This window comes from Myotis lucifugus, unplaced genomic scaffold (genome assembly GCF_000147115.1).
Source record: "Myotis lucifugus unplaced genomic scaffold, Myoluc2.0 scaffold_10, whole genome shotgun sequence".
In the NCBI taxonomy this organism is placed as follows: Eukaryota; Metazoa; Chordata; class Mammalia; order Chiroptera; family Vespertilionidae; genus Myotis; species Myotis lucifugus.
The window spans coordinates 3,494,135-3,517,388 of NW_005871058.1; the positions used below are offsets into that span (position 1 = coordinate 3,494,135).

At 37.7% G+C, this 23,254-nt stretch overlaps 1 protein-coding gene across 5 annotated transcripts in view; it reads left to right on the forward strand.

Annotated features, from left to right (window-relative positions):
- Positions 1 to 23,254, forward strand: part of ANKS1B (ankyrin repeat and sterile alpha motif domain containing 1B) — a 787,939-nt gene that overhangs the window by 314,789 nt on the left and 449,896 nt on the right. The gene's annotated exons all lie outside the window — the stretch shown is intronic.

Genomic DNA, 23,254 nt, shown 5'->3' on the forward strand with positions numbered 1-23,254 from the left:
AGGACTCAAGTCTGCTTCTCGCAGTAGTTCTCAACCTTCCTAATGCCGAGACCCTTTAATACAGTTCCTCATGTTGTGGTGACTCCCAACCATAAAATTATTTTCGTTGCTACTTCATAACTGTAATTTTGCTACTGTTATGAATCGTAATGTAAATATCTGATATGCAGGATGTATTTTCAGGGGTCGCGACCCACAGGTTGAGAACCGCTGTGTTTCCGTGTTTCTCTGTCTGAGTAAGCGGCTCTCGAGCTCAGGTTCTCTCCTTCCAGATATTCAGCAGAATGCTCATGCCTTTCTTATGCTTTTGTTTTAAGCACTACTTCTCAATAACATGATGAGACCATACACATTCATTGAAACTGAATTATACACCATGAGGCAACAAAATCAGTAGCAGTAAAATGTTTTCCAAGCCAAGTCAGGTAGAATGATCCCAAAAATAATGACCAATATTACAAACCCTGTGTAGCCCTTAGGCCAGTGATGGTGAACCTATGACACGCGTGTCAGAGGTGACACGCGATCTCATTTTTTTGGTTGATTTTTGTTTGTTAAATGGCATTTAAATATATAAAATAAATATCAAAAATATAAGTCTTTGTTTTATTATGGTTGCAAATATCAAAAAATTTCTATATGTGACAGGGCACCAGAGTTAAGTTAGGGTTTTTCAAAATGCTGACATGCCGAGCTCAAAAGGTTCGCCATCACTGCCTTAGGCCATTCCCACCCAGGTGTGATGGAGACAGGGGTGAAGTAATTTAAAAGCAAGTGTCAACTAATTTTATGCAGGTTATCCATACACAGAAAAAAAACATTTACAAAGCACAGTTTTCTGGCCTAACCTGGGTACCAACCACAGCATTTGGCTCAGCTCTGCAGGTAACGCCAGGTGTTTTTTAAAAAGGTCTGCGTACCCTTTTAAAGGATTTGCGTTTCTGGATCAGAATGAAAAGAGACCCATTTCCTTTCTTCCCTTCTGTGTTCTTCCCCATCCCCACCATAGGAACCCACACACACTATTTTCACTAACTCTCCGTGCAACCTGGGTCAAGTGATTTAACCTTTTTAAAGGTCAGTTTCCTTCCCTTTAAAATGAAAGGGTTGAGTTATAACGGTGCCTCTCTAAAGTCCTTTATACTCTTCAAGTTCCATGATTCCTTCTGACACAATTTAGAATCTTTATATTCTTCTGTCCTCTTTATATATATTTAACACTTGAGCCTCTACCTCATAAACTATATTAACATCACTTTCCATTGCTCCTCTAAACTATCTCTTGAGTTATGACCCACTTCCTAAACTATTTTGTCTTTCTTCCAATTAATATGACCTTGCCTAAAAGAAGTGTCCTACATTTCCTCCCGTTTAAATCAAGTGCCCAACTTAGGGCTGGAGAGAAAGAAAGGAGTTATTCCTCAGGGTCATAGATCTTGCCTATCTGACTTTTCAGATTATTTTATTGAGCCGTTGGCACAGTAACAATTTGACTACACCCCAACCAATGTCACTGGCCAATATCTTTGAGAAAAGATGAATTAGGATCATCTTATCTGATACCTAAAAGTGGTTCTATTTTTAAATCACTCCTAAAGTTATTAAAATTGTTTGTTCTGAACACAGACATTTCCAGGTTGTCTTTTGGAATTGGAAAGGACATGGTCCATAGCCGACAAATGTCAAAATAAGCAGTTTCATCTGTTCTAAGAATTAGCTTAAATGCTTTGCTTCTTTTTAATCCATTGGAAAACAGTAGTGATCACTATGAGAAAAATGCTACCTGTTTAAGAGGTGATTATAAGGATATGAAATTGACAACAAAATTAGTGTTTCTAGCTGTTTTTTTAAAATCATATTAGCACTTCCACAGCAGACTGGATAAATCTCTTTCCTATTGCTTATAGCTAATTAAAATATACATTTGGAATACAAAAAAGGTGACTGATCACATACAGATATTCTTTGCAAGAGCTAAATTTATTGTGCATAGAAAAGCACCTCTAAGAAAATTAGATACAGGGAATTACTTAATTCATGTAGTTGTTGCCCAAAGTAATATTTAAAACCAGTGGTAGGTAAGAGTTTATTTTTTAGAAAGTTATAAATTTTTAATAGCTAGGATTTAACTACAGGAAAACAAAATATAAAACCATGAATGTGTTCTTTTTTGCCAGAATCTAATGTTCTTATAGATTTTCATTTAAGGGACCAGTGTTTATCATTTCAACCTGATTTCACACGCATACATGCAGTTCTTAAAATTCATGTATTCCGTGAACCTAAGATCTTGGCATGCGGCAGACATAATGCTAGGCAGTGGCACTGCTACTGCAAATACACAGTGTTTGCCCCAAAACATTCAGCTGGGGACAAAAAATGCCTGATACGATATTATGAGTACTGCAATAGAGGAGTGTCTTAGTCAGCTCAGACTCAGGCTGGTATGAAAACACCATAAACTGGAGGACTTATAAACAGATTTATTTCTCACAACTCTGGAGGCTGGGAAGTCTAGGATCAAGGTGCCTGCAGATTCGGTACCTGGTGAGAGCCCACTTCCTAGTTCATTGACAGACATCTTTCACAGTGTTCTCCTATGGCAGAAGGGCCAGGAGCTCCCTGGGGTCTCTATTACAAGGGCACGAATTCCACTCGTGAGGACTTTGCCCGCTTTACCTAATCACCTCCCAATGACCTCATCTCCACATGCCATCATATTGGGGTAATTGTTTCCAACATTAGAATTTGGGGGACATTGCCGAAACCGGTTTGGCTCAGTGGATAGATCGTCGGCCTGTGGACTCAAGGGTCCCGGGTTCGATTCCGGTCAAGGGCATGTACCTGGGTTGCGGGCACATCCCCAGTGGGGGGTGTGCAGGAGGCAGCTGATCGATGTTTCTCTCTCATCGATGTTTCTAACTCTCTATCTCTCTCCCTTCCTCTCTGTAAAAAATCAATAAAATATATTTAAAAAAAAAAGAATTTGGGGGACACAAACATTCAGTCCATAGCCAGGGATATATGGGGTGCAATGGGAGTAACTATGCTTGTCAGTAACAGGGAAACTTTCTCAGAGGTAGTGAGGCTAAAAAAATGATTGTGTCAACAGATAATAAGAAGAAAGGAATTAAGAATAGCAAGGGCTATAGCACACACAAACACACAGTTACACACACACCCATAGTATTTTGTATAGCTAGGCCATAGAGTTCACAGGGATAAAGAGGATGTTGAGGCTAATCAAGGAGACCAGGTAAGGAATGACCTAATTAGCCAGGGTAAAAGTGTTGGGTGCTATAGCACTCCATAAGCCTCAGTGGCTTAGTGCAAATAACACACATTCATTTCTTGCACACATAATAGTTCAGTTGAGTGCAAGGCAGATACCCTTCCATGTGATGATTCTAGGAATCGGGCTTATTTCTCCTCGTGATACCATGAGATTCAAGAAGTATCTGGTTAATATCAAATGCTGCTGAGAGGTCAACCCAAAATGACCTGAAAAGTGCCCATTGAGTATGGCAATGAAGAGGTCGCTCGCTGGTGCGGCTCTCAGAAGCAGTTTCATTGGAGTGCAGCTGCAGAAGCCAGACCACAGTTGAAAGGTGAAAGAAAGGTGAAAAAGAGGAGCCAATGAATATCAACTACTCTTTAAAAATATTGGATGTGAAGAAAAAGAGAAAACAAGGGTTATAGATCAAGAGAGACATATTTGAGGGCTTGTTGTGTTATTTGTTTTTGTGTCTTTTTATCACAAGGGAGAATTGAGCATGATGATCTGCTGAGGGGAAAGAACTAGTTTAGAGGAAAAGGTTGTTCCTGCTGAGAAGAAAGTGGAGTCCCCGCATAGTCAGGAGGCAATGAGATTCAGAGGACAGATAAAGGGAATAGCCTTACAGTGGAGTCCCTATGCTTGTCCATGAACCTAGGAGAGAAGCAGATAAGAAAAAGAAAAGTAACTCTAAGGCTGTTTTATGAATGTCAAAGGACAGTGTTGGAGGCTCAAATATATGCCTATGATAACATACATCAAATACTAGAGAAATAAACCATCTATTTTAGAACAGTTGCAGATTCATGGGATATTGGATCTATTCCTGAGGAGTCCAGAAAGCTACTAAATTTTCTTCACTGAACATGACTTCTGCTCATTGAATGTGTTTGAACAGCCAGACGTTTCATTTATAGACTTAAAAGATATACATGTCAATGAGTATATGATTTTAACCATTACTTTGGGTTGCATAATAATGTAAATCTTTGAAAAGTTTGAAAATTGTATTAGATATTGATGGAGTAGTTTCAAGGATTCTTCTTACATACAGAAATGAAATATAATTGCATTTTTCATATGACAGATATAGGGCAATTTGATTTTTATTTGACTCAAAATATGTTGAAGAAATCATAGTATTCTGAATGCAAGGGTTGTGTGCATTTTCACTGTTTGCAAAGGGGTTTTAGGTAAAGTTCTAAAGATTGGTGTTTATTCATCAAGACAAAACGTTATCTCAATGGCAATTTAAATGTTATCTCAAAGGCTAAATTAGCCATCCACTTAATTTTAACTATACTAAGTGATTCTTTTAATTTGCTTTCAGGTGTTAGATAATTGTGTCCATTCTACTTTTCTCCTTGTAGAATCCACAGCATCCACAAGATTTAAAGTGTTAAGGTAGACTATCAAGATAGTCTAATAAGTTTAGGGCAGTTTATCATTCCGGCCTCACTTTTCCTTTTTGAAATATGCACCAATTTACTGGCTTTCTTTGGAATCATAGGACCGCAGTGTAAAAGGAAGTTTAGAAGGCTTCATGGCTACCCCTCACTGGTGCGCACATTGATTCAGTAACCATTGATGAGGTCCCACCCTTTGGTCTTTTTTTTTTTGACTTTTAATTTCTTTATTGATTAAGGTATTACATATGTGATCTTACCCCCACCCCCAACACACACACACACACACACTCATGCCCTCACCTCTCTGTTGTCTGTGTCCATTGGTTATGCTTATATGCATGCATACAAGTACTTTGGTTGATCTCTCCCCCTTACCTCCACCCTCTCCTACCTTCCCTCTGAGGTTTGACAGTCTGATCGATGATTCTCTGTCTCTGGATCTGTTTTTGTTCATCAGTTTATGTTGTTCATTATATTCCATAAATGAGTGAGATCATGTGATATTTATCTTTCTCTGACTGGCTTATTTCACTTAGCATAATGCTCTCCAGTTCCATCCATACTGTTGCAAATGGTAAGAACTCCTTATTTTTTACCATCTTATCCCTAGTCATTTTCGTCCTTGTTGTCTGTACTCCAGCCTCACTAGCCTTCTTTGTAATCCCTAACTTCCTTTCATCCTCCAGACCTTCTCACATTCTATGTTTTCATGTGTCTATAATACTCTCTGCTCAGAACCTACCCATTACTCTTTGTGGCACCTACTCATTTTACAAGTCTCTATAATTCAAGTTACTAACCCAGGGAAAACTTGCCTGTCCTCCATAATTAGCTTAAATCCTCCATTTATAGGCTGTCTTATTTTCATGTATATTTCTGTCATGTCACATGTAATAAAAGTTGTGTTTAATTAATGTGAAATTTTTTAAATCTAATGACAGCCACTAAACACTAAGCCTCACATGATTAAGAACTATACCTATTTTGTTCACCTCCATATTCCTAGGTCCCTGGAAGAGCACCTGGCACATAGTAAATATTCAATAAAAAGTTGTTGAGTGAAGGGATAATGGCACCCAGTGTTTCATAGTGAAAAATACTTACCGAATCAGAAAGATTCTTGTTCCTCAGAAATTCATACTCTATTAGGAGAGAAGTAATGTAAATAAGCAACTATTAATATCGCAGTGGCTAAGAAGGCAAAAGTTGGATTGGAATGCCGAGGTTGAAATCCTGGCTTCCTCCTATACTAACTGTTTATCATTTAGCAAAGAACATAATTTACCTGAGACTCAGTTTCCTCATCTATAAAATGGGAGAAATTATAGTACCAACCTGTAGCAGATAATACAGGTTGCCTTACTCATTTCCATTCCAGTTCCTTATATCTCCCCTTCTTACCACAGAGCCTTAAACAAACAAACATACTAACACTTTATTTCTAGATTTCCTTGAAGCTAAGTTTCTACTTAGAACTTGTTTCTACTGAGCAAACAGAAAGCTGAGAAGGAGGCAGCCACATGTGACAATCATGGTGGTAGTGATGTCCAGTGAAATGTCTTAAATCTAGGCTTGAGTGCTGATTCTCATGGGTCAGATAGTGTGAGTTTGTTGCTTTATTTCTGGATGCCTTGTTTCTGATTGTGAAACTTTAAGTTTGGTTCTCTAGCCTCCCAAAGATTCTGTGAGCTACTTAATACCTTGTATAAATTCATTTCTGTTCCAGACAGCTAAAGGGGATTCTATAGTCTGCAACAATTAAATCTGGATAATCTATTCACTAATAGTTTGTTGAAAAAGTTAAATCTAAATGGAAGCTTTGTCCTTAAGATCTGAATGCAAAGACTGTAGCAAATCAAACTAAGACAACCAATACTACATTTGTGAAACAACCTAATATTATTTTCTCTGATTTTAAATCAATATCCTTCCCCAAAATTCCTTGAAGAGTCCATTTTTTTCATTGATTACATGTATAGATAGGTTTAGGTAAAGTTTTAACAAGTGTTCAATTAAGTTGCTGAGAGAGAGGGGGGTGGGAAGGAAGAGAGAGAGGGAGATCTTGAAAAATACACTGCTTAATTATATTACAAGTTATTTTTTCTTTCTACTTTTCTGTAATTTATTATTGCTCAGAAATAAATACATTAGTTATATATATTTTAAGACAATTCTTTTATATAAAAAACACTCCACATTTGTATTGTCCTTTCATTTTTTTAAAGTTCTCAGATGCACTAATCTCATGACAACCCTATAAACTATTTAGTAATATTGCCATTATACAATCTGCAAACTGAAGCCAAGAGAGACTAGTAGGTGACAGAGTCAAAACTTGAATGCAAGTCTTTGGACTCTAAGTCATGGGCTTTCTTGCTTTACCACAGTTGATTAGCCGTTCATTGAGAGCAGCTCTCTGTAAAATGAAATAAATTTTTATCATCAGGGCCAAATGAAAGAGGTAAGAAGCTTGGGTTTCTAGGTTTTCAAATGCGAAGAATCCATGTTCCCTAGCAACACTATGTGGATCCATATAAAGGAACTTTCAAATACTATTTATAGTAAGTTCTTTTTCCCCCCCCGCTACATTGCCACTTCACTCTGAAGTCATGATTACTAGAGAGAAAATGAGCTTTAAAGATTTTAAGTAATGTTTCTAAGAGGACACCATGGTGTTCAACCAAATGAATGTTGTTCATAATATTGCTTAGGCTTATTTAAAATTCTGTAGAGCCTCACTTTATTTTTTTCTCACTGCTACACTGATTATAAAATACGATTATTCTAAATGGTTATTAAAATTCAGTGTTACTAGCAATGAGAACTTTAGCAATTGTCCTGAAAGAAAATAGATACAGTATTTTTATATTCTCTTCTATATGTGTGTATAAATATGTATGTATGTATTTGTTTATTTGTGAGCTCTATGTGTAAATTTGTGTGTATACCTTTGCACACACACCTATACATTCTGAAATACCACTTGATCCCTAATGGCAAGACATTGTGCATTCTACTTTGAAAATCCTTTTCCCAAACAAGACTTTCAGCTGATAATATCAAAATTCATAGGGCTGTAAAATTAACTGGTCATTATCATAGGAATATAAGGATGTTTCAACATATGGAAAATTATTGTCAACAGATTAAAGGAGAAAAACATATAATTATTCCCAGTAAGGATAATAAGATGCAGTTGATAAAATTTCATACTCATAAGATTAAAAAATAGGTTTAACAAGCTATAAATAGAAGGTAATATCTTTAAGCTGATAAAAATTATCTAAAACATATAGAAAAATACATTACTGCCTATATTCAAATATACTGGAGTCATAACCAATGTAATAAGATAGGAAGAAGCAATATGAAGCTTAACAATTGTAAAGGAATACACATACTGAAATTACATGTTGTTTATATAGTTGTATCCATAGAATGTTCAAAGAAAACTGCAAACTGTTATGGACAATCCCTTCACCTTTTTCACCCAGCCCTGCAACCCCGCTCCCCTCTCACAGCTGTCATACAGAGAACTGAATTCTGATTTTAGCTGTAGAATATTACTTAGCTTCCCAAGAAGAATTTCAATGAAATAAGAATTCCTATTGTGTCTATATTTTCAAGGACTAAGAATCTAAATTGCCATATTCCTTCTCTTTCTCTTTAGAAATACTAGGAGAGTTTTTTTCCTACCCTGTAACTGCAATGAATTGCTTATTTCTGATATAAAATATTCCCACAGACCTTCATCCTATTTGTAGTAGGCATCATAATTCCTGGTAAACAGTACTTTGCAACTGCTACATTGTCCAAAGCGTTGTCATCAATTTCATAATAGTCCTTGGTACAAGACAAAGAATTAGGGCACAATTTAACTTTATTAAATTGAAAATATACAAACAGTATTTACAGAAAAAGATATATAGAAAGACATACTCAGAAAATGTACAAAATGTAAAATTCATTAACCTTTTTTATGAATTCAAAGGAATCTCAAGGTACAAATTCATTGCCAAAGATTCAAGATTACTTCCTAGCAAATTTAGAAATGAACAAATTAAAACAGTCTACTAACCTATAATATTTAATGTATATGCCTGGGAGTGCCTGGGAGTGCCAGGCATATCCCCAGAACCTAGATAGGCTGAGGTCACTCAGAAAACCAGGCAACTCTCAATTATCCATTGATATACGAGCCCAGGGTGGCATAAAAAAGTATTGTTAGAATCCAAGAATATCTCATTTTATCCATTATTGTCAGCATCCTTTGAACCAAATTTCTCTGTAGAACTATCAGCAAGAACAACATTGTCACATATTATTTCCACCTCCTAACTCACTCTTCCTGAGAGGCAAAAACTAGGTAAAATTAAATAGTGGGAGGGGGAGAGAAGAGCCAAGAATCAGCACTGCACAGGAAGTGCTCAGTCTACAGAAAAAATGACAGATTAAGGAGAGCAAAAAAGAACCCTCTGCTCAAGAAGGCCTTCCCTGGCCCCTTAATTTAAAATAGTCTTTGCTGCTCCTACTCTGCATTATTTTTCAACATACAACTTATCAATATTGAAATTGTTTGATTAATTTTTTATTGTCTTTTTATTTCTCTAGAATGAGTATAGGCACCATGTGTAGTCACTACTGAAACTGCAGGGTTTAGAACAACACCAGTATGTACTATACCCTCAATTAATATTTGTTTTAGATAGATAGATACAGATGTAGAAATGATGGATGGATGGATGGATGGATGGATGGATGGATGGGTGACTAGAGCCCCAAATAAGAGTGGATTAAGAAAATAGAGTAGATTTCTTCTTTTTAAAAATATACTTTTATTGATTTCAGAGAGGAAAGGAGAGGGAGAGAGAAATAGAAACATCAATGATGAGAGAGAATCATTGACCGGCTGCCTCCTGCACGTCCCACACTGAGAAACGAGCCTGCAATCCAGGCATGTGCCCTGACCGGGAATTGAACCATGACCTCCTGGTTCATAGGTTGACACTCAACCACTGAGTCATGCTGGTTGGGTGAATAGATTTCTTCTTGAAACAGAATTCTAATCAAAGATAAATGGCCAAGTCACTGTCAGATCCCACATTTCATCTATGATGGGTTTTCTAAATTTTCTAAGTATAAAATGTTTTAGATCAGAAATAACTGAAGCATACATTTCCTATGATATGACTCTCTCAGAGGTTGCTTTATTGCTACATTAAAAATATTATGCAAATTTTATTCAAACATGACCATTCATACCAGCACGAGCATTTGCTAAGATTGCTTAATAATCAGGTGGCTCTTCTATATATTTCACAGAGGCAAATGTTTGATTCTAGTTAGCCTAAAGAACATGAAAACCAATCTCTAGGCCTCTTGTGGCATGAGATTTTTGAGCCCTTATGAAATTTAGAATTATAGGTAGCTTTTAATGTCATCTCTACTTTTAGCATGCTTTGTACTAGTATTCTATGAAATGTGTTCTATTAATTAGATGAGACAAGAAGCAAGTCTAAACTAAATTAGTTTGTATTCATAATTTTCTATTTCATTATGTAAGAGGAGAAAAGCCAAATCTATCTTGCCAAATTTGATTATTTGGGTTACTTAACAATTGGTGGTTTTTTGTTTGAAATATTTGATAGGTGACACTGGAAAAGTGACATTGAATGAAAGAAAATTGGAAAGATGTTTAGATGAAATTTTCTCCTAAGCCATGATAATAATTCATACACCTGGCACATCATTGGAAAACAGTGTTATGCTTGCCATGCATTCATTCCCTCTCTAAAATTCTATATAACATACCCTGCAATGACCTCTGAAAAGTGTTTTCAAAGGGAATCATGAAAACATACGTTAATAGAGCCATCTTGATGTTAATAGCCAAATAAAATGAAATCGTAGAGCTGCTGTTTTTTTATGGAAAGGCAGATGGATACATTCTTTTGTACAATACATGTGTTCCCAGGAGGAGAAGATATAAAGCACATTTTAGAAAATAGCTTTATGTTTTTAATATGTAAAGGAATTTTGCTATTTAAATAACAATGCTGTGGCAAAAAAAATTCTTTGTAAATCAAATAATTATTTTTTCATGCAAATAACCAATACCTCATTTGTTCTGAAAAATCTGATGAAATATCCTCCCAGGGGAATAAATCTTCACTGCTGTCCCCCTGGAACCAGAATCTCTACATTGGTGAACACCATGTGACTCTCTTCTTTGTTTGGAAACATGCAGAGTTAAGAACTCAGTGCATTCTCCACACCCGTGCTCTGCATGTCAGCTAAGAAAACTTTCACTTGAATGTGTTTCTCCTACCTGTTTGGCCTGCCTGAGGTGCCCTCCCCACTCCACTTGAACAAATTCTGCCTTCTTCCTCTTTATAAATGCAAGTTCCTACTTGGCCTCCTCAAACTAACTTTATTTGACCCTGGTCACATTTATGCCTTTTTTTCTTTCTTTTTTTTTTTTTTTACACAACATTGAACACTTCTTTATACAGGTATTATTGAACAGTTTTCGTGAATTTTGTTGTTTCCTTTTTACTGTAATGTTTATGTTTTCTTTTTGTGTTTATTTGTTTTTTAATCCTCACCCAAGGGGAGAGAGAGAGAGAGAGAGAGAGAGAGAGAGAGAGAGAGAGAGAAGATAGAGAAGCATTGATCAGTTGCCTTCCATATGTGCCCTGACTGGGGATTGAACCCACAACCCAGTTATGTGCCCTGACTGGGGATCGAACCGAGAACCTTTCCATGCACAGGATGATGCTCAACTGAGCCACTATGACGGGGCTTGTGTTTATTTCTCCCAAGAGTTTATCTTCTTTTCTATCTAACTTGAAAACTTGATCAGGGTGAAACCAAGTCTACTTGGTTCACCCACAGTGCCTGGTTCATAGTATATACTCAATGTTTTTGAGCAATACAATGAATAAGTATATTATGTACATTTATAGTATGTGCAGTTTAATAAATATATGGTAAAATCCTTTTTGTCACAAGGTTTCCCATCATTTCCTTTCCATAATCCTAAAATAGTATGCCAAATTCATTGTAATACATAATTCCTATTAAGTATTCCTTTGTTTCCTTATTAAGAGAGCTCAATTTTTCACAGATTTTTTTTCTTTTTTTTGAGCCTTTATATCCACATCAAACTCTCAACAAAACTACACAACCAAACTATGCTTCTAAATTTTCACATGGCACACCAAACCAGACCTGGACTCACTCACAGAGAGAAGAAGCAAAAGTGAAGTTATGTACATTTTATCTCCCACTTATACCTACTGAGTTTTGAACACAATGTTTTACTTCCTAAAATTCTCCAGAACAGGTGGGCATGAGCCTTTTTACTTCTCTCTAGCTTTCTTTTATTGGGAAAGTAATTTCTAAATATATAAAAAGATAAAATCAAAATGTAGATGTTCCATGGAGTTTATTATAATAGGTTTTGATCTGTGTTTTGTGTTTTTTGTGTTTGTTTTTTTGAAAGACTGAACTTCAGTGATGTTCTGCTGTCAGTAGATATTCAATAAATGGGAGAAATCAAAAGCCCACTGTAATATGTCATCCACATTACATTTTATGTTGGAATGATAGTTTATTTATATTTATCTTTAATTCATGTCCTTCTAAAATTATAATAAGCTGCATCTGTCATTGTGAGCAACCACTCATTAGATGGATCATAGGTCTGTATGAGAAATCATTTAGTCATCTTGTGGGAACCCTTTCCATAGGCCTAATTCTTTTGCGATTTTACCACTCTTGATTAGATTTTTAATTTTACTCTTTCAATATAGAGTTTTTCCCTCCTAGTAAATTAATTAAGACATTTTTATTTTCCTAACGCATACCAATTGTCAGGCTGTTGCATGATTTCCATCATCTGTTAGGCTGAACCATTTACATCAAACTTTTAACATTCAGTGTGACTTGTCTCAGAATTGATTTGGTTACAGCCATCACTATTGACCATGAAGGCAAACTCAATAAACAGATGGAAGGAACTGTGATTTTCCCACCAAGAATTGAACAGCAATAGATTCAGATCATTTATTGCCCCTTCCTAGGAGAAGCAAGAAATTAATAAAGCAAGTGCTCAACACTGTAACTGCATAGCTGGCAGGATGTCAACATCTAATATCAAAAAGGAAACACAATGTGCCTAACCAAAAAAAGCAAAAATATATTTTTTAAAGTACTTATTAGAAAAACTTGTGTGTTTTTTTTAGTTGATTAACCTTTTTTTTCTTCTGAATATGGGCTTGCATATGGATATGTCCTAAATCCGTCTTCAGAATATGATCTTTGGAAAATTGGGCAACTGCTAATTCTGAAAGGTAGATAACTTAAAGATGAGTTTATACAGTAATAACAATGATCACATACAAACATTCAAAAGTAATAGAATAGAAGCTTAAGACCAAGAAAAAGTGAAAAGTAATTATAGTTTTCATTTTATTAGAGTTTGAAAAAAAGAGTGAAGTAATTTGTAGAAAGGTTTGCTATGAAAATTATACCTTTATTCATAAGATATTGACATTTTTATGTTTTATATGAACTCACTAGAGGCCCGATGCATGAAATTCATGCTTGGGTAGGGTCCCTAGGCCTGGCCGGCAATCAGGGCCAATCTGTGGGGTGACCGGCGGGGCAGCTGGGGCCCCTGCTGGCACCCACACTGGCCGACCTGGTGCCACCTGCTCATTGGCCGCACTCCCCAGTGAGGTCATTGAGGAGCGGTACCAGCCTGCTTGCCGGCCAGCCCCGCCCCTTGATCATCCCCACCGCTGCCGTCAGTCACCTCCCTTTGTGGGGTGACTGGCGGGGTGACCGTGGGCCCCTGCTGGCACCTGCCTTGGCTGGCCTGGGGCCTACAGGCTCGGGGCAGCTTCTGCACTGAGCATCTGCCCCTGGTGGTCAATGTCCATCATAGCAACCACTGGTCATTCCGCTGTTGGGTTGATTTGCATATTAGGTTTTTATTATATAGGATAAGTTCTCCCTCTCACTCTACAGAAGCCACAAAGATGAAATAGAATAAGTGGCCTAGAATTTCACTGAAAGGTCAGCTGGACCCCTGGGTTTCCAGATTCACAGAGGCAGAAATTTTACACTAACAGCTTGTTTTTAAAAAACAGAATGCCTATAAAGGCATTAAATTAATGGGTTCAGTTTCATTACCCTGGTTACTAAAGCCTGGAAAATGGAGTTGCAAAGGGTATAGAAATCATTTTTATTTTTAATATTAGATATTTTCTAACTTTAAAGTGTATGTTCATGCCAATATAGTGACTATAAGTATATAGGCTAAGGCTAGACAGGCAGGGTTAAGTTAAAATCCTATTCTCGTCACTTGCTAATGTACTGTAGGTCAGATTATTCATCCTATCCGAGCATGTTTGATAAAATTTAGAAATAAGACTCCCCATGTTAGAGGATTAATGCAAAGATAAAATGAGAGCAGGCATGTTGCCCAGTGCCTGGTCCATAAGAAACATTCAATAAACGTTAGCTGCTATAATTATAGAAATCATGAGTTATGAGTTGTTATACAAGCATCCTATTAGCTCTCATCCTGACATCTTTAATTCTAGAGCCTCTGGACATTACAGGGGAAGGAGGAAGGCTGCCTACAAGAGCCTAAGGCCTTTATTCAGAGTCTGTATTTAATACTGTAAAGTAAAAGGACACACACACCTTACATGGTAAAGTTACCAAAGATCATAAAAATGTGGATTAATTAAAAAAGAAAAGCAGAGTCTCTAAGCCACAGGGAAACTTGGTGAAAAATCTGGAGATTTAGATTGATCATGGAGAGTTATATTTAAACATGATTACCATGTTGCCAGTGGGAATTGTTTCTTAGAATAATCAGATTTGAGAAGGCTAATAATAGAACACTAGATCGTACTTGCCTCTGAGTCACTTGGCTGAGGAAGGGGAAAGCTAAGCCCACCACCAGGCATAAGTATTGAATGAAAGCCACCTAAAAACCATGTTGGAAAGAATCACCAGTTTCATGATTTCAGTTTTTTCAATTGTTTTTTCCTTCAGTCAATGAAATGATGAAATCTGTGACTTCTTCAAGGAATTAGGCTATGTTTCATTCATTTCTTATTCCTATTGCCTAGCATGGATCCCAGCACACAGTGGGTGCTCAGGACATGTTTAATGGGTTAAATGAATGAAGTTTCTGAGAGAGGAAACTAGCACAATGGGGAAAATTCTGTTTTTGCTACCACAAGAGATCTTGAGCCAACCTTAGGTTTTATACTTGTGTTGCATGAGCTCCTTAAGGATAGAATTCTCTTCATACATTTGAAACATGGGTAGGGCTCAATAAATTGATTTTGTTCTCATTTGTTACTTTAAACCACTGAGCACCTTAATAAAATACTTTCTAAATGTTGCCCCCATTGTGTAAAAATTATGGTTCGTTTCTTTTCTTTTAAAAATCAAATATTATTTTGAAAATGCCTATAATTTCTCAAGGACCTGAAACTTTCTACTTTTATCTGTAACATTTGGGAAAGATTTTATTTTGTCCAGTTTATTCATTTTTCCTAAAGTCATATGCATTTTATCTCCATCTTATGTGAGATCTCTTTTAAATTCTAGTAGCAAAGCTAATGAGCCAAACTGAAGATGTGTGGGTTTAAAAAACCCCACTATACTTTGAAAATGCCACCATCTAGCCCAACAAACACAATTGGCAACCTTAGGGAACGGCAGCTTTAAGAGACATGCATGTCCCAGAGTATGCCCAGAGAAATATTTCATAATAAGTTATATGTGCTAGTTAATATTGTGATATTTCCATTCCAGTTGAATATTACTTAGAGGCACAGTTGTCAAATAGTCATTCATTCATTTGACAAATAGTGTCTGCCTGTCAAAGGCACTTTTGGGCTTTAGGGATACAAAATAAATAAGACCAGCAAGGTCTCACTTATATTCTAAAGTTGGATAGTCAGCTAATAAGCAACTAAATAAACAAATGGACAAGATTAATTTCAGATGCTAATTAATGCCGGGAAGTCAGTGAAACAGAATGTTTTGATAGAGGGAGAATGAGGGGTGTTAATTTAAATTGGGTAGTTATAGAAAGTTATCTTTGAGGATATTATATTTGAGCTGAAATCTGAATTGTGCAAAGGACCCTGTCATGGGGGAATCTGTGGAAAGAGAAAACAGCCAAAAAAGTAAAGGTCTTAAAATGATGAAAACTTTTAATTTTCTTAAAAGAAAAAACAAAAACAAAAAAAACAGAAAAATGTCACCCTAATCAAAACCCCAACAGGCTTTTCCCCCCCCACCCCCTTGGATAAATGGGCAGATCTTCAAATTCATATGTAAGTGTAAAGGATACAGAATAGTCCAAAACCACTTAAAGTCAAACTTACCAACTTACACTAACCAACTTTAAGACTTGTTATTAAGTCACAATGTCTAATGTGGGTCAGTATAAAGTTAAATAAATAAACTCATGGAACAGAATACAGAGTCCAGAAATAGATTCATATTTACATGGCCAACTGATATTTAGCAAAGATGCAATTCAGTGAAGAAAGGAAAGTCTTTCAACAGATATTCTTGTTAACATTGGATATCACTTAAAAAAACACACAGGCCTGGCCTGCGTGGCTCAATGGTTGAGCATCGACCTATGAACTGGGAGGTCACGGTCCAGGTCAGGGTACATTCCCGCTTTGCAGGTTTGATCCCCAGTGTGGAGTGTGCAAGAGGCAGCAGATCAATGATTCCCTCTCATCATTGATGTTTCTCTCTCTCTCTCCCTCTCCCTTACTCTCTGAAATCAATAAAAACATATTTTTTAAAAACCATACAGTATTGATCCACATCTCACACCATATAAAAGTTAACTCAAATGGGTTATAGACATAAATGCAAAACCAATAACTATATATAGAAGAAAACATAGAAGAAAATTTTTATGACCTTTAGGCAAAGATGTGTCCAAAAAGGACACCAAAAGTATAATCCATAAAAGAAAATTTGATAAATTTGGACTTGATACAATTTAAGAATTTCTCCATTCAGAAAGACATTGTTAAGAGAATGATAAGACAAACCATAGACTGGGAGGATACATTTTCAAATATCATGTATGAGAAAGGACTTATCCAGAATATATAAAGAATTCTCAAGTCCAATTTAATAAAATGAGCATAAGATTTTTGCCCAGCTGGTGTGGCTCAGTGGTTGAGCATCAACCCATGAACCAGGAGATCACGGTCCAATTCCCGGTCAGGGCACATGCCGAAGTTGTGGGCTTGAGACCCTGGTGTTTATCTCTTTTAATGAAAGGTATCTCTGCTTGCTGGGGCTGACTAGCAGACCCTGAGCAATGGATGAATGATTACTCAGACACAATGTTTGCTGTGAAAGAGAGGGCTAAGGGAATGCCTGGCTAAAGGAACCAGACAGCCTGGATCACCTGCCTCGTTAAGCTTTTATTGTAACTGCAGTTTGAGATAAAGTTTATCTTTTAGATACAATCAGTAGGATAAGTAATCTTGACAGGGCACAAGTGTTTGCAGTGTCCTTTAAGCAAGGACACCTAAAGATTAAGCATAAGGATTCCAGTAAACACCCGGGGGTCTGCATGTGCACAGACTTGTTTGGAAAGGTCAAGGAATGATTAGGGGCACCGCCTTTGGCACTCCCTTAAGTTGGAATTCTGATAAAAAGGGCAGGCCACCTTCAGCACACTTTCCTTTTCTTGAAATGTCCTCCTTACAAACTTTCCAACCAAGTCTCGTGTGCTCCCCAACATCTACTTACTGATTCTTGTGGTAAAGGACAAACCCCAGCCTAATCCAGAACTTATCCAGAATTATTTAGGAGGATTCTGACTAGGGAAAAACAGAAAATCCTTTCATATATGAATTAATCCATTCACTTAATTTTTCCATTCATTCTTTCAATAAGCATTTCATGGTATATGTTGAAAACAGAGAAATGAAATAAAAGCAAGTGATTGTGACTGAGTATTATTTCAGGTACTGCTCATTTATTCAGTAAATACTTTCTCTATCAATCCTAAGTAAAGCTTCTTTTTTTCATAGCTAAAGGAACCCACATTTGCATCAAAGAAAGCATAGACTTTCTCCAAGGACAGATGATCTTGAATCACTACAAGGTGTCTAGCTACAACAATAGGTTTCAACAGCTGCAGTGAAAGGTCTACTTAACTCAGCTATTTATATACAGATAGCTCTTCCACAGCATTGAAAAAATCTTCTGAAATTCAGTTATTTGGTGAGCAGTGAAATGTTGAAGTAATGGCACCCTAATACCAGCTGATAAATAACCCATCACCAAGCCCCATTCTCCCCAAACCCACTTCATCCCCAGACTAGTGATTATTCCACCTCTAACCCTGAGTCCACTTCAAAAAAAAGGAAGAGAGGGAGGAGCAAAGACAAGAATCTAATAATAGTGAGCTTTGCAATTGAAAGTGTGTAACTATTAATGTTATGCCCAGATTTCAGGATCCCCAAGAAACCACATCAGGGAGCCAGCCAGTCCGATGCAAAAGCATAAGAGTCTTTATTCGAGCTAGCTCTGCTCCCCCACCTTGCCGACGCAGCGACAGGAAGCAGAGAGAGATAACTCAGTGTGGAGACGGGTTATATAGGGGGAGTTGGAGGAAGGGGAGGAGAAAGGACTGTGCTCTGCCGATTGGCCAGGCACAAGTCTGTGTCTTGTTCCTGGGTGTGGCTAGCAGAGGCTTAGACTTCCGGGAAGAAGCTCCTTGCCAAGCACATGGCCAAGGTAAGATGGAGCACTTACCCTGGGGCAAGGTGGAGGGCCTAGCCCTTACCCTGGGGCAAGGTGGAGGGCCTAGCCCTCGCCCTTTCATTTAATGCAAGAAAAATAGAGGCTCTTGTTTCCGTAGCCAACATTGTGGAACTATCCTATATAATAAAAGCCTAATATGCTAAGTGTCTGGTTGTCAGGTCATCTGGGCAACCAATCAAAGCGTAATATGCTAATGATATGCTAAGACTGCTCAACCTCTTGCTATGACGTGCACTGACCACCAGGGGGCAGATGCTCAATGCGGGAGCTGTACCTTAGTGGTCAGTGTGCTCCCACAGGGGGAGTGCCGCTCAGCCAGAAGCCAGATTCATGGCTGGCAAGTGCAGCAGCAGTGGCAGGAGCCTCTCCTGCCTCTGCAGCAGCACTAAGAATGTCCAACTCATTGCCTAGGCCTGCTCCCCATCAGTTGGACATCCCCTAAGGGTTCCTGGACTGCAAGAGGGTGCATGCCGGGCTGAGGGACCCTCCTACCCCCACACCCGCGTGCAAGAATTTTGTGCACTGGGCTTCTAGTAGGATTCATATTTGAGGATCTTACTGAGAGACAAAAAGTGAAGGGAAGATAAGAAATCTGACATTTATCTAGAATTTCACCAATTCAATTCAATTAACAGGTTCTTAATAAATGCTTGTTTAATCAGTGAATAAATTAAACCTAGGATGGCCTAATTCCAAAGCTTATGTTGTGCTTAGCATATAATTTTGCTCCTCTGTTAAGGAAATTGCTTTCTGACAAGACATTTCCCACTTTTCAGAAGCTCTTTCTTGTGTTCAAGGTCATGAAGTTTGGTACATTAGTTACTGGCATTTGTATAGCTAGAAAAAATAATAATAAAAGTATTTTTTGTGCTTGCTAAAGAGCTATGACATTACCCACCAACAGATAGAGCCTATTCTTTGTCTCTTAAGAAAAGCCCGACTGGATGAGTCAGATCTGAACTCTAAGCAGACTCAGCTACCTAAGCTAGACCCACAGCCTCCATGTGAGCTAGGAGCTGGCTGTGTAAGAGCACTCCTCCACTAGCAGCTTATGACTCATTTTTCTCTTGTGGTAAGTTTTAAAAATCCACAAGGGAAAAGATACTCATTTGACTGAGATAGTTAATTTAGTTGCACTTTGACTTGAAATGGGTTTGCCTTCAGTTCCACAAAAAGCCAGCATACAGTATGTGTAAATAATGCTGCTGGCTCCTAGAACAGGTAAACCCCCCAATCTCAGGGGTCAACACTACAGATGTTTATTTCTCATTCATGGTGCAGTCCAAGGAAGGCGGACTGGCTGGCTCTCTTCTCATTCTTTATTCAGGGACCCAGATACCTTCCATTTGTTGCCTGACCTTCCCTTTGCTCCTTAGAATCCTTTCCATTCATTCAGGAGATGAGGGAAGAGAGCAAGATCCTCTGTGGAAGGGTTTACGTTCTGGGCCCATGCATTGGTCAGTTTTCAGAGAAATAGAATCATAACACCAATGGCATGTACTTCTAGTCTGAAAGCTGGTGGGTTCAAGATCTGGCATTTGTATAGCTGATCTTGTATGTTCTTATATGAAGGCCACGTTTCAGTTTAAGCCTGAAGGCAGGAAAAACCCCAGTGTTCCAGCTCGAAGCAGTCAGTAAGGAGGAGTTCCCTCTTACTCAGCCTTTTTGTTCTATTCGGGCCTTCAACTGATTGGATGAGGACCACCCACATTAGGAAGGGCAACCTGTTTTACTCAGTCTGCTGATTGGAATGTTCATCTCACAGACACACCCAGAATAATGCTTGACCAAAGATCTGGGCACCCCATGACCCAGTCAATTTGATATGTAAAATTAACCACATCACTATAAGAAGCCCAGGGGAAGGGTCCAACTGTGTGTCCAGAAGGACAAAGAGAGGACATATACTGGCGAGTACTGGCAGACTCTACCAAAGAGCATGGCTGTTTATTTACTTGCTAATGTTCCTCAATGTTAGTGCTTGTTATAACATCTTACAAAATTGGTCTGCAAAAACATGAAGGGAATTTGGTAGCATTTGGAGAAAATATCAATTTTAGAATTATTGGTAATAAAATTTCAACTGCTGGCTCCTTTCACTGTTATTTCTAAGCAATTCAGCCAGTTATAGGAAACCCTATCCTGTTTCCTTTTTTGTGAATTTTAAGAACATATTTTACATATTCAACTGCATGTTAAAATGATACCAACAGTTTTCAAAAGAGAAAACATGATTTTAAAAACCACCACAGATTGCCTGATTCTGTTTTTAGGAGATGTCCAGAAAAGGCAAATATATAGAGATAGAGGAAGTAGATTAGTGGTTGCTTAGGGGTGGAGGTGGGAAGAAGTGAATGAGGAGTAATTGCTACAAGGTTTCTTTTTTTGGTGGTGGAAATGTTCTAAAATTAGTTTATTGGAATGGTTGCACAATTCCTTAAACATACTAAACATCATTGAATTGTACACTTTAAACATGAATTTTATGGTATGTAGATTATCTCTTAGAGGCTTTTTCTTATAATGGAGCTAATCTAGTTCACTTAACTTTTCTTATTGATAAAAGCTTTTCGATGACCTCTGACACTATGGCAGTCAGCCAGTCACCAAGTCATCACGTCAGTCAATAGACATCTATGGGGTCTACACTATTTCAGGCACCGTGCCAGGATCTGGAAACAGAAACATAAATAAAACCATGGCCTCTGTGCTCAAGTTCAAAATCTAGTGAAGGAGTTGGACTGTGTGGAGTACAGTGTGCTATACTTTAGGTGCTATAATTTAAGTGCTATAATTTAGGTTAATATTAGGTAGTATAGAGCCAGAGAAAAGATTTATAATATATAGGTAATATTTAGGGCATTGCTGGGAAAAAAGTAATTCCTGGATGTGCAGCTCCTTCCTAGCAACACAAACACTCTATTCCACGGGAGAAAACATAAATCTTTGGTGGACAGCTTTATTTCTGACATACTCACTGGAATAGTTTATCCTTTATGTCACAAAGTGTAGAATAACATTTACAGATTATTATCACTTTCACAACTATGCTTGGGAATCACGTGACTCTGTGGAGAATGATCACAGCGCATGTTCAGATTACCTATGGAGAAGGAAAGACACATGTCCATTGTGCAGCCTACCGGAGGAGACGTGTTTGGGAATAGTTTGTAGAGCAAAACAATGATCTGTTGCATCCTATGAAATGTGTATTCAGTCTTACCGTGATCCACAACTCACTTCTTTATCCATCTGAGTTCAAACAAGACCAAACACTAATGAATTACACATACCAATTTGAAGGCACTTAGCACCCTGAACAAGATCCTGAATGCCGAGGGTCTAATTTTGCTTCTGAAAGTTTTGAACAATCCTGAAAACTTGGGTATCTTCTGCATAACCTGATGCCCTCAAAGTAAAGGGAAGAACTCTACTGAGCCATAGGCGCATCTTTGGTTCCAGCTCCCACGTTCCATGTATATATGTAGCTGAAGACCCTCCCTCCCATTTATTGCCTTAGATTTCTCTTAGAAAAACAATTCCTACTGCTGGTAAGATTAATATTTCCTTGGCTTCTCAGCTGCCATTGTGCTCTGTGGCATCAAAATTGCTTTGATAATGTGATTCTTAATGTGGTCTCTGAAGGAATCCAATGATTCCATTTTTATTTTTGCTTTTGCTTTTAATTCAGATCATAGTAAGGATAAGTAGGAATGAGCTTTCTTTCATTGGGTGCTCTTGTAGGAACTAAGCAGACTTAACTTTAAAATAAGACTTTGCCAGTTACTGAGAACTGCATGGCAGACAGGAATGAAGGAGGAGGAGGGCTCAAAGCATGGAGATCATCACACCCAGTTTCTTAACACATCAGAATTATAGGTTCTCATTTATGTGTAAATATATCACATGACACTTCTCAAGAACTGCCTTGTGTCATCAAGGGAGGGAGGTCCTCATGGAAGGTGAGGGAGAAGGGATCTAGTAATATTCATCAAGGAACCGAAACATAACATAAGTAGACGACTTCAAAAAGATATCAGGGTTATACTCTGGTTTTTCTTCAGATCGCATAAATCTTTCGCCTTTTACTAAAAAGATATTAGTGTTTATCCAATAAAATATTAAGGAACTATAGTGAGATCTCATAACTTTTCCAAAGAAGCAAAACATTGAAAAACTATAAAAGGGTCTCAGTATTTGTTGATACTTCAACTTTATTTCTTTGATTACAGATATATAGCACGATCTTATCACAGAGGGGATGATTTCTTCATCTGGTCCCTATAGAATGCCAAGCATTCTATAAATGTTTTATAAATGTCTGATTCAATAGTCAGATCATCCCTATAAAGAAAGTAGGTATTATCTTCTATTATCCTCATTAGAAGATGTTGTATTAGTTTGCTGGGGCTGCCATAACAAAATACCACAGAGTTGCTTTCTTCTAAGGCCCCTGTCCTTGGCTTGCAGACAGCCACCCTCCAGCTGCCTCTTCACCTGGTCTTCCCTCCATACATGTGCATCCCTGGTGTCACGTAGTGTGTCTCAGTTTACTTTTCTTGTAAGAACAGCAGTCATATTGAATTAATGGAGTGATATGATTAGACTGCATTATAGAAAACAACCCAGCAATCGTGAAGGAAATGGATTTCAGAAAGAGGAGTCTGATGTCAAGGAGACCAGTTAGGGAACTCTTATAGTTACCTAAGCAAGGAATTATAAGGGTCTG